Below are 12694 nucleotides of genomic sequence, written 5' to 3'. Positions count from 1 at the left end.
CGATCACTACAAAACTATAAAACCTATACTAACCTAAGTGTCCTTCTCAACCTTATGACACTTAGGACTAGAAAGATCCTTAGTCTTGACACATTATAGAGTTGAATGCCGAGATCGCCTTTTTGAATAATGAAAATTAGGGGCCTCTTTTGACATATAACCAAATGAGCAATAATGATCTATAGAGCTGCACGAACTCATTAGTCACAATAATGGTTGTCATTAATCACCGAAACATACCTTAAGGGCCTAGATGCTTACAATCTCCCCCTTTTTGGTGATTGATGACAACACAGACATAAATAACGAGAGAGCGAGAAAGATATGGCAAGAATAAACACAGGCAAACTCGAAAGAAAGGAACCAAAGAGCTCAAAGGCTCAAACGAAATCCATAGATATGTCTCAAAAGCTCAGCATGCTCAAATGACAAATGTACATATCCATGAACTCAAACCAAATATAGGACAATGTATAATACAATAAGAGACAACAAAGTCCTGATCGAGCTCTCTCTAGTGCTACCCTCCCCCTGACTCCCTCTCCCCCTTTGGCATCAAAGCACAAAAAGGCTAGCTACTGATCCGGGTGCCGCGGGACGGCGAGGAAGCGATCCGGGTCATCATCATCGTCGTCGTCAGACGGTGGATCCTCGGTGACAGACGGTAGCTGCTGATCTGAAGGGCCTGCTGGTGCTGAGCTGACCGGAGGTGTAGCTGTCGTCGAGGCTGTCGTCGAGGCCCTGGTGCTAGCACTGCCTGGGAGAGGGTCCGTGGAAGTAGTAACCGGCTCAGCAGAAGATGTGTCAACATCTGAAGTAGTGAGTGCTGATGCTGCCGGCTGTGACGACTGCTGAAGTAAGGACACCTCTCCGCCTCCCCCTGAAGGTAATGGCTGTGGTACGACGGGGAGGCCAACGGACTGCACTGCTGAAGGTGACTCCTGGAAGAGTGAGGTCGCAGGCAGTGGAGAGAAGAGAGGACGACTCGCAGACCCAAGTAATGCTGACAGTGAGAACATGATCTCTGGGGTCGCAGAAGAAGCTGGAGCAGTAGTGACCGGAGCTGGTGTGACTGCAAGTGGAGGTGCTCCAGTGCCCTGAAGGCCTGACTGTCCTGGCTGCTGAGGGGCGAGTCCGGTGTGAGAATATAGCTGTGAAATCATCCCGAACATCGCCATCATGCCCTGCTGCATCTGCTGAAACTGAGCGTCCGTCCTCTGAGAGACTCTGTCAATAAGGCCGACGAAACGCTCCTCTGTAGCAGCTCGCTCTCGGGCGGCCTCCCTCTGAATCTGTGCAAGCTGGGCCTCATGAGCTCTCCTGGCCTCCTCCTGAGCACGGCGATCCTCTCTCTGCTGAGTGACCAGCTGCTGTAGAAGTGCGGTGAGCTCAGACGGCTGAGACACCTGAGACTCTGAAACTGTAGTAGCAGCAGCTGACACTGGAACTGGCTCTCCGGAGCCTCCTGCCTCGTGATCATGACTCGCTGGAGCAGGTGCAGGGAAGTACTCCTCATCCTCGGAGGAGTCTGACTCAAGGTCTGACCAATGTATCTCATCATCTCCTCCGGGAAGCTGTGCCTCAGCGGCGAGCAGTGCCTCATCCTCCTGGGCCACTCGGGCCTGTACCTCCGGTGACAATCGTGCCATGGCAGCTCTATCAGCCTGCCTGCCTCTCCTCCGGTCCGAAGGTGCTGTCGGTCTGTAGACAGGAAACCAGGGGACCTCGTCTTGCCGGTACACTGCACTGACGGGTGACTCAGCTGGCACTATCATGGAGCAAATGAAACTGATCCAGTGAGCATAAGGAAACTGTCGTACTACGCCCATCCCGTCAGTGATAACATCCTCGATCTCAGCTAAGATGAAGTCGACAATATCAAAGGGCTCGTGAGTGAGAATGTGAAGAAGTAGCAGCTGCTGCAGACCTGTGAACCCCTCAGGGTAGCCACTCCTCGGGAGCAACGTCCTCCGGAGTGCCATGTGGACAGCGTAGGCCTCTGGGGTCAGCAAGCTCGGAACTCTGGCGTAGGAAGCCGGGAAGGGCTGGCGGAAGCACTGTGAGATAGCCTCGTGAGAAGGTGCTATTCCGCCAATCATGGCTCTGCGCGGTGGATCTGCATCACCATATACCATCTCGTGCAAAGAGATGTCAACCAAGTCAACTCCTAGAATCCCTGCGAGTGTCGCTCTGGACAAACCAAACACCTGCCCTCCGAACATGAAGTGAACAGCTCTGCGCTCTGGGGCTATCCAAGCTGTGGCATAGAAAACTCTGACCCAGTCCTCAATATATCTGTTCCTCTCAATCGAGAGCAACCTGGGCAGACCCCTGAAGTGATCGAAGTGCTCCCGGACATCGGCTCCCCCTGCAGCTGTCCTCAGTGAAACCCAGTCCAGTACTCGGTGAGGGAAAATCCTGTGGCCCCGCCTCTGATAGGTCTCGTAGAAACTGGCCTGAAGGAGCGTCCAGAATCTACGATCGACCCTGCTGTCTCGTGTCACCGGGAACCACTCCTCCTCCTGTACACTCCACCTGAGCCTCTTGACCTTTGCCGCATTGGCCTTGGTCAAGTTCTGGAGCAGCACACCTGGCTCCAGACGCACGACAGTGTCCATGCGGAACACTGCGCGCTCGGCCGCTAGGGCCTCGGCTCGTTGAGCCGCTGCTGCTGCTGCTGCGGACCTGCGAGGCTCCTGTGGCTGGTGGCCTCCTCGCGTCCTAGGTCCGGTGCGACGCTCGGTCGCAGGTGAAGTCTCCTCTGCGGGGGACGTCTGCCGGGTGCGGCCAGAACGTCGTAGAGCTGGTGACTGCTGTGTACCCTGCCCCTGAGACTGCTCTGACTGCTCTGACTCTGAAACTGAATCGGACTCTGCCGCTGAGACTAACTGCTCTGACTCTGCTGCTGCTGCGGCTGTGGCTCTGGTGGCCCTGGCACCTCTGGCTCGGCCCATCCCTCTGCCTCTGCCTCTGCGCCTGGCTGCCGGATCCCTGATCGCGAACGGACGAGCACGGCCAGACGCCTGCTCCTCGGCGGCCTTAGCCACCATCTCGGCCCTCTCGGCCTCTCTCGCTGCGCGAGTCCGCTTGCGAGCGGGCTCCTCAACCACGATCTCCTTACCCTTCCTTTTGTCACGTCCCATCTCGACACAGTGAGTAACACGGACGCGACGATGCGGTGGCAAGCGGGCGACGCGGTGATGCGCGGGTGGCACAGTGACGAACGGGCGGCGCTGCGGTGGAGGTGATGCAATGTGGTGCAGGTGGCGCGCGGTGGAGCTGCAAGGCGGTGATTTGGCGGTGGCAACGGCACGGGCGCAGGCGGCAGTGAGGTGAAGGACGGTGGCGGCGGCGCGGGCGCTGGTGACGGTGCGTGGACGCGTACGGGCGCGGGCGCGGGCGCGGGAATGCGGCGGATGGTGATGAGCTGACGGTGGCGTACGGACGGCGAGCGGCGGCGGATGGCGACGGCAGTAGATGGCGGCGGACGGCGGCGGCGGTGTCGGGAGCGAGGGCGAAGGCGAGGGAACGAGCAAAACACGAGCGGGAGTGTGAGGTCGTAACCGGTCAAGAGAGGAATATGACATGTGGACCCCGCAGTTTTTCTTATCGCCGGTTGATCCGACGCTTAGGTTTTGAACACCGGTTGATTGCGTCGGTGTAGTTTACCAGAAACTCTGCCAAATCTGTACCTGTACGCCGGTTGAACCGATGATCTGAAAAGTGAACTCGTCGGTTGAACGATGCAAATAATAGCTGATTTTCAGGTCAGAATTGTGTTCTGTTCATCGGTTGATCCGATGCTGCAAACTTTGTATACGCCGGTTGAACGCCTGAAATGACTGAGCTGTGGCTGACACTTAGTAACGCCGGTTAAACCGATGGGTATAGATCCATTGAACGTCGGTTTAACCGGTGAACCCAAAAACCCTCTCTCAGCTCACTTTTCTATGCTAAGTCCAATGAACTTATAAGATTCAATTAAACTCAAGTTAATGGACTTGCATAGGCGACTTTACCCCTCAAAATAGGATAGCTTAATAACTTAAATAGTTTTTCTTTTCAAAATCAAGGATAAGTCGCAAGAGAGACAAAGCGCCAAATTAAAATGTATGAGCCATGTCATAGGAATATTGAAGGAGAAAAGCTTCAAACTCACAATGACATTGCTCACTAGGCAATAACGCACCTAACACTTTACTCTCTTCACTTCTCATGAATTAAGATCTTGCATGTAACACAAGTCTCATCTTCATCAAGTGATCTCCTTTGTGACTTTTACGCATGCAATGATAATGCAAATTACAAACACATGCGAAAGAAAGGTAAACATGAGATGCACAACTATATGACAAGAAATGCATAGCGAGAATTTAAGATCTACTTGTCAAGTTTGATCCCACGGAAAGCTTCATCATGATGAGCCTTTCTACAAGCCTAGAGGAAAACAAGTGGACCACCACCTCTAGCTAAACCCTTGCTCATCACTATCTTGCCATGGTTAGACAAGTGTCCTTATATGTATGCATTTTTCTATGTGACATGGCAACTTACATGACGTTTGCCGCATCTAACACATTTAGCTCATTTCTTAGCCTAACAAAGGTACTCTCGTCTAAAGGTTTTGTGAAAATATCCGCCAATTGCTCCTCGGATCTCACACCTTGAAGGGAAATGTCCCCCTTGGCTTCGTGATCACGCAAGAAGTGATGGCGAATATCAATGTGCTTTGTGCGAGAGTGTTGAACCGGATTCTTGGCAATTTTTACGGCACTTTCATTGTCACAAAGGAGTGGTATTCTTCCTAGTTTCACACCAAAGTCCAAAAGGGTTTGCTTCATATATAGAATTTGGGCACAACATGCACCGGCAGCTATATATTCCGCTTCCGCGGTGGACAAAGCCACGGAATTTTGCTTCTTACTCGACCAAGAAACTAGAGAACGCCCAAGCAAGTGGCAACCCCCGGAGGTACTCTTGCGATCGACACGGCTTCCGGCAAAATCCGAATCCGAGTATCCCAAGAGATCTAAGCTAGCGCCTTTGGGGTACCACAAGCCTATGCTAGGAGTGTGCTTGAGATACCGAAGGATCCTATTCACAGCCGAAAGATGTGATTCCTTAGGGTTAGCTTGAAAACGAGCACACAAGCACACACTAAACATTATATCGAGCCTAGATGCGGTAAGGTAAAGCAAAGACCCTATCATGGAGCGATAGAGGGATTGGTCAACCGGTTTACCGTCCACATCCAAGTCGAGATGCCCATTGGTTGCCATGGGTGTCTTGATTGGCTTACATTCATCCATCTTGAACTTCTTCAAGATATCTTTAGTATATTTTTCTTGATAAATGAATGTCCCTTCCTTCATTTGTTTGACTTGAAAACCAAGGAAGAAGGTCAATTCGCCAATCATGGACATCTCGAATTCCCTAGACATCATGGTAGCAAACTCATGGCTTAGTAAATCATTAGTTGAGCCAAAGATAATATCGTCAACATAAATTTGACAAATGAAAAGATCCCCGTTGACGTCTTTTGTGAACAAGGTGGTGTCCACCCTCCCGATCTTGAAACCTTGCATGATTAGGAAGTCACGAAGTCTCTCATACCAAGCCCTTGGAGCTTGTTTGAGTCCATAGAGTGCCTTGTGCAACCTATAAACATGGTTAGGATTCCTCGGATCTACAAACCCGGGAGGTTGCTCAACATAAACAAGCTCGTTAATAAAGCCATTTAAGAAAGCACTTTTCACATCCATTTGATATAACTTGATATTATGATGTGAAGAGTAAGCAAGAAGAATGCGGATAGCTTCAAGTCTTGCGACCGGAGCAAAAGTTTCACCAAAATCCAAACCTTCGACTTGAGAAAACCCTTTTGCCACAAGTCTTGCTTTGTTGCGTACCACCACCCCATGTTCATCTTGCTTGTTTCGAAAGACCCACTTTGTGCCGATGATGTTCTTGTCTTTCGGAGGAGCTTCGAGGACCCATACTTCATTGCGGGTGAAGTTGTTCAACTCTTCTTGCATGGCCATCACCCAATCTGAGTTCTCAAGTGCTTCCTCTATGCTAGTGGGTTCAATACAAGAAACAAACGAGTGATGTTCGCAAAATGAAGCATACTTAGAGCGAGTTCTTACTCCTTTGGAAGGACTACCAATGATTTGACCAATTGGATGATCCTTGGAGATGCGACCGTGCTTCACTAGTGGTATTTGCGTGGATGCTTGTTGGGGTGGATCATGAGTGACTTGCGCTTGTGGTGGAACATTTTGCTCTTCTTGTTCTTGGACTTGGGGTGTTGGCGTTGACACATTTTCTTGAGGTAGTGGATCAACTTTATCTTGATCTTCATCCACTAGGGGTGCCGTGGAGGTGCTTGGTGTAGATGAGGAAGGTCCTCCCCCTTGATCATTGCCTTCATGCACCTCTTCCGGCTTGATATCTCCAATGGACATCTTCTTCAAGGCTTCTTCAATCTCTTCATCTCCTACATTTTCATAGCCAACAACCTCCTCTTGGGAGCCATTAGATTCATCAAACTCCACATCACATGTTTCTTCAACTAACCCGGAGGTTTGATTGAATACTCTATATGCTTTGGAGTTTGATGCATAACCAAGAAAGAAACCTTCATCACATCTACTCTCAAACTTACCGAGCCTTTTCTTCTTATAGATGAAGCATTTGCAACCAAAGACTCGAAAGTATGATATATTTGGTTTCCTTCCGGTGATGAGCTCATATGGAGTTTTCTTGAGGAGTCGGTGAGGATACACTCGGTTGGATGCATGACACGCCGTGTTGATTGCTTCCGCCCAAAACTTCTCGGACGTGCCATAATCATCCAACATTGCTCTTGCAAGAGTGATGAGAGTCTTGTTCTTTCTTTCCACCACTCCATTTTGTTGGGGCGTGTAGGTGGCGGAAAACTCATGTTTGACTCCTTCTTCATCGCACCATTCTTCAATCTTCATATTTTTGAACTCGGTGCCGTTGTCACTCCGGATCTTCACGATTGGGGAATTGTATTCCCTTTGAGCTTTTCTTGCAAATGACTTGAAGATTTCCGGAGTTTCACCCTTATCGCCTAGAAACATGACCCAAGTGTAACGTGAAAAATCATCAACGATTACTAGGCAATAGAGGTTACCACCAATGCTCTTGTATGAAGTTGGACCAAAAAGATCCATGTGTAGTAGCTCGAGCGGCTTGGAGGTAGACAACATCGTCTTGATAGGATGATGAGTTGCAACTTGCTTCCCGGCTTGACATGCTTTGCATAGCTTGTTCTTGTCAAAAGTGACGTCCTTTATGCCGGTGATCATCCCTCTCTTGTGGGCTTTCTTGAGGTTGCTCATGCCAATATGAGCAATTCTTCTATGCCAAAGCCACCCAAGAGACGACTTGGTGAAGAGGCAAGTCATGGTGCTTGTTTGCTTTGAAGAGAAATCCACCAAATAGATATTGCCATGCCTAAACCCCGTGAATACCAATGACTTGTCTTTTTCATGAGTCACTACAACACCATTCTTGTCAAAGGCACACGTTAGTCCAAGATCACACAATTGTGCAATAGAAATGAGGTTAAAACTAAGTGCTTCTACAAACAAAACATTTGAAATGGATAAATCTTTTGAAATTGCAATTCTACCCAAACCTAAGACTTTCCCCTTTGAGTTATCACCATAGGTGACATGTTCATGATCGCCGGGGTCTTCAAGTGAGGTGAACATGCTATCATTGCCGGTCATATGTTGAGAGCAACCGCTATCAAGTACCCAATGTTTTCCACCGGCTTTGTAGTTCACCTACACACATGAGAATTTATTTTTGAGTTTTCGGAACCCAAACAAGCTTTGGGCCTTGCACATGTGTGACAAGAGCTTTTGGGACCCAAAGTTGCTTGGGGAGCTTCTTCTTCGACTCCTTAGCAATTTTGCCAATGAACTTGGCCTTCACCTTGCCCTTCACTTTACTCAAGAGAAAATGATTATTTTGAAACATTGATGAGTAATTCTTGGGTAATTTAGGAAGAGGACGTGATGGTAAAGTGCACTCCCTAGTGTGGTGCCCGGTGACTTGGCAATGTTGGCAATATGAGCCAACTTCCTTGATGAAGCTTGTCTTGATCTCCGGAGAAGGAGTTGTAGCCATGTTTGGCTCCGGAAATGAACCAAGACCCCTCTTACCATAGTCACGGGCATTGTTAAAGAGAATCTCCTTGTGGATGTATTCTCCCCTTGAGAGTTTCTCCACACTACTCTTGAGGCTTGCCACTTGATCCATCAATTCCTTTTCCCTAGAAGAGGCAAGCTTGGGCACAACATTAGTGGCATATGCATCAATAAGTAGGTCATCACATGAAGTAGAAGCATTGACCTTTTCATTAACAACTTTCTCAAGACTTGGGTCAATTACTTCATAAGCAAATTCAAGTTCTTGATACTTGTGAGCCAACTCCCTATGCTCTTGTGTTGAGCTTTTTGTGGCTCTCTTCAACTTGCTTAGCAAGTACAAGTGACTCATTGTGCCTTTTGAGCAAGTCATTATACTTACTAAGTAAGTCGGAGTGGGCAAGCTCTAACTTGGCATGAGTGCTCTCAAGAGTTTTGACTTTACCCTTTTCCCTCTTGATGACGGATGTATACTCATTGATGAGGTTAGTAAATTCATTAGGATCAAGCTCTTCATCACTATCATCTTCACTATCTACCTCACATACCTTGGTGTTACCTTTTGCCATGAGGCACATAGGAGGCGGAGGTAGAGAAGGTTCTTCATTGGTGAGGGCGATAGTGACAATGTCTTCTTCATCACTTGAGTCTTCGCTTGATGAGACATCGGTCACCCACTCTTGTTTCTCCACCAAGAAACTTTTCTTGGTGTGCCCTTTCTTCTTTGGGAAGAGCTTGGTCTTCTTGTCATGGGTCTTCTTCTTCCCAAATCTCTTGTTTTTGTTCTTTCTCTCCTCTTCTTCATCATCGCTTGAATCATGGCGATGCTTACTCTTGTTGTCCTTGCTTCTTTTGTCCGGCTTGGGGCAATTTGGACGGATGTGTCCTTTTTCGCCACAATTGTAGCAAATCTTGTTCTTGACATCCATTGGCCGGAACATTCCCTTCTTGGAGTCAAAGTTGAAACCCTTCTTATTGATCTTCTCATTCAAGCGTGTGAACTTTCTCATCATGAGAGCAAGTTCTCCATCATCTTCAATATCGGATGAGCTCTCATGATGATCATCTTCTTCATTGCTTGAGCTTGAGTCTTGTTTGACCATCTTGAGCTTGCGGGATTTGTTTGTCTTGGTCTTTAAAGCAATTGACTTGCTTGATGTTGGCTCTTCGGTCATACCAAGGATGCTCATTTCATGAGCGCGAATTTCGCCCACAAGTTCTCCAACTTCCATTGCGGCGAGATCCTCCTTTTGAAGCATAGCATTGATAATGTTATACTTGGGCTTCGGGAGTAGCATGAGGATCTTGCGGTTGATGGATGCACTGTCAATTTTGGATATTTCAAGTGCATTAATGTCCTTGACAATGACATTCAAGCGAGAATACATATCATTGCAATTTTCATGAGCTAGCATTTTGAAGGAATCATACTTAGCTCTAAACAAGTGATATTTTTGTTCACGAACTTTGGTGGAACCTTCATGTATTTCAATGAGTTCCTTCCAAATATCACTTGCTAGGTCCATGCCATTAACTCTAGCAAAGACCTCCTCACTAATAGCTTCGAAAATTGCATTTCTAGCTCTAGCATTCCATTTTAATTGGTCGGGGGTGGGATCTCCGGTGAACCCGACTTTAGTTGCCAACCATACTTCGGGGGCAATCGCATCAAGGTATGCGGCCATGCGAACTTTCCAATAGGCAAAGTTCTTGCCCTCGAAGTGAGGCGGCGAGCCACCCATCTTGGCCATAGCTCTAGGCGGTGAAGCCTAATGATCCAAATGAGCAACGAGGCTCTGATACCAATTGAAAGGATCGATGGACCAAGAGGGGGGGTGAATTGGGCCTTTTTCAATTTCTAAAACAAGATAAAACAACCTTAACCTATGCAAAACTAGAAAGGCACCAATTCACCAACCGGATAACTAAACAACCTACACACGCTAGACAAGAAGAAAAGAGATAAAGCCTAGCAAGGTAGAGCTAACTAGTGATCCCTAAATCAAGCACATGAATGAATTGCATGAAAGATAATACTTGAAAAAGTAAAGTGGACAAGGGACAACCGGATTTTTTTCCCGTGGTATCGATGTGTTGGCACACACCCCTAATCCACGTTGTGACACTCACAAAGAGTATTGTCACCTCCCAAGTCACCAAGACGAGGGCGCTCACTAAGAGTCTCCGTTCACCATCCCGGTGTGGTGGAGATCAAGCCACGTACAAATCTCTTCTCCGGGCTTCCACAATCCTTGGCAAGCTCCGCGAGAATCATCTCGATCACCAAGATCGCCTAGGTGATGCCAATCACCAAGAGTAACAAGCTAAGGCCTTCACTTGAGCAAGAACCAATCACCAAGAATGGATGCACACAAGCTTCTCTCTACTCAAGTCCTTAATCTTGCTTCTTGAATGATTGAATCAACAAGTGTATGAAATGTTGAAGCTCAAAGTGGCTCTTGACTATAGTATGTGTGTTTGGATGTTGCCTGGTGTCAAGAGTAGTAGAATGACCCATTGGAGGGGTATATATGGGCAGCTCACACGAATAGAGCCGTTGGAGAAAAAGCTGCCAGAAAACTGCGTAGCGCCGGTTAATCCGACGTCCCTCCAATAGTCATCGTCGGTTTAACCGGTGAATGTAAACTGCCTCCTCTGAAAACTAGCCGTTACAGCTTGGGCAGATTAACCGTCGTCGCATCGGTTTAACCGGTGAGTGTAATCATCCATTGATCAACAGAAATACCAAGTCACTGGACAACTGCACCGACGTCCAATTTCAAATAGCGTCGGTTTAACCGGTGAGTGTAGTTGTCCACTGATCAACTGAAAACCGAGTCTCTGGACAACTGCACCGACGTCCCTTTTCAAATATCATCGGTTGAACCGGTGAATTGACTTGTCAAACTCTGCTGACCTTGTTTAACCGACGTATAGAAAACCTGAGGCGTCGGTTAATCCGGTGATAAGGATTTTTCTGATTTTGCCTTTTCTGACTTGAGTCTTGAATGAAATCCAAATATTCTTGAGATATAAGTTGAGATCCACTTATTTGAGCTTCTAGAAACCTGAGTGACCATTGTGTGCATCCATTTTCAAATGACCATGTCCATGCTCAAGTTACTAAGCCTAAACCCCTCTTAATAGTACGATCACTACAAAACTATAAAACCTATACTAACCTAAGTGTCCTTCTCAACCTTATGACACTTAGGACTAGAAAGATCCTTAGTCTTGACACATTATAGAGTTGAATGCCGAGATCGCCTTTTTGAATAATGAAAATTAGGGGCCTCTTTTGACATATAACCAAATGAGCAATAATGATCTATAGAGCTGCACAAACTCATTAGTCACAATAATGGTTGTCATTAATCACCGAAACATACCTTAAGGGCCTAGATGCTTACACCCTTTTATAATTAAAATCTATTGTTATTCTCTAATGTGATATTATTTAATATCTAATATATAGTCAAAGTTCTAAAACCTATAAAGTTCTAAAACCTATAATCTTATGCTCCTGGTCCATTTTTGTTATATTTTTTCTTAGATTATTTGTTTCAGAAACTATTTGAAATTCAGAATTTTTTCAAATATAAGATTCATTCGCCATACTCTTATGTATGCACATAAAATTTTAATTCAATTTTCCAAGGAAGATTACGGTATCTAAAACTCGTACGAAGATAGTTAAACGATAACGTTTGCAACGTAGAATCTAAAAATTACGATAGTACAATACATGAAGCCATTTAAAATAAAATAATATGATAATAAACATTACAAATATTACAAATACATGAATCCAAATATTGTGTCTTCAGTCAATGCGGCAAATATTACAAATACGTATCTAGGTCTGATAGAATCTCAACGCAGCAAATATTACATATGAGCAAACAACGTTTAAATAAAATTACAACTAAATGATGCCTGATGACGTACTAGCACTCGATCGGCGACGTCTCCCACTTCTTGATGCAACCGGAGGTCTTCCATCTGTAGCATCACCTGTAGGGCCAGCTTCAGCACAACTGGGGCCAGCATCATTGGTTGGACAACGTTTATACGTGTGTCCAATCTGATTACATGCACTGCAGCATTGTATCCTCGGACGGAGCTCTGACTCATCCATATCATTACGAATACGCCGTGACTGACGGCGTCCTCTCTTAACCCGTGATGATCTTGGGTCTGGAATATAGATAACAGGATTCGCTGTCTCAGTGAACGATCCAACCAAACGGAACCCATAGATCTCATACTGCCAGGTGCTAGCAATTGTCTCCTTTCTGAAGTAATGTGAAACATATATATCGACAGGATGTCCAATATCCGCACAAGCAGCCATTACATGAGAACAAGGTAAGTGCAGCAACTTGGGCCTCATGCATGAGCAACAACAAGTTCCATCGAACTTGAGAATGCACTCCTTTACAGGAGTTTGACGTCTCATGCCATGTCGCGCCCTATCTTTAGGAGATACCTCAAACTTGTGCACACTAACA

The sequence above is a fragment of the Panicum hallii genome, chromosome 2 (genome assembly GCF_002211085.1).
Source record: "Panicum hallii strain FIL2 chromosome 2, PHallii_v3.1, whole genome shotgun sequence".
NCBI lineage: Eukaryota > Viridiplantae > Streptophyta > Magnoliopsida > Poales > Poaceae > Panicum > Panicum hallii.
The sequence above is the reverse complement of the archived record's forward strand: the minus strand, read 5'-3'. Positions refer to the sequence as shown.